This window comes from Berghia stephanieae, chromosome 6, assembly GCF_034508935.2.
Source record: "Berghia stephanieae isolate SIO BIC M18660-M18661 chromosome 6, UCSD_Bste_1.3, whole genome shotgun sequence".
NCBI lineage: Eukaryota > Metazoa > Mollusca > Gastropoda > Nudibranchia > Aeolidiidae > Berghia > Berghia stephanieae.
This window is the reverse complement of record NC_088365.1, coordinates 43,416,557-43,416,905: the sequence shown is the minus strand read 5'-3', so window position 1 is coordinate 43,416,905 and position 349 is coordinate 43,416,557. Positions and strand designations below refer to the sequence as shown.

The window sequence follows — 349 nt, the reverse complement described above, 5'->3', positions numbered from 1 at the left end:
TCTATCTATCTATCTATCTATCTATCTATCTATCTATCTATCTATCTATCTATCTATTTATCTGTCTATCTGGCTATCAATGGCTTATTGTCCTTCCTTATAAATACGATATCTGACAGTAATAGAGAACAAGGGTAAGAATTTACACTAAATTTTATTCTACAGTTACGTGACTATTTACCTAACTGGCCCTGCATATTTTCACTAGATAGATAGATAGATAAATAGATAGATAGATAGATAGATAGATAGATAGATAGATAGATAGATAGGTTTTGACACAGACGTGGTACTGTTTCGGCATAGAACAAAATCCGACAGCTGCCGTGTCACAATAGCTGATAAGAGA

General features: G+C 33.0%; 1 protein-coding gene across 1 annotated transcript in view; it reads left to right on the top strand.

The window, feature by feature from the left end:
- Nucleotides 1-349, top strand: part of LOC144975072 (putative imidazolonepropionase) — a 20,602-nt gene continuing 20,253 nt past the window's right edge. Inside the window, exon 1 of the mRNA XM_078918767.1 lies at nucleotides 1-134. The gene's annotated coding sequence lies outside the window, so the exon portion shown is untranslated. The remainder of the gene's footprint in view (nucleotides 135-349) is intronic.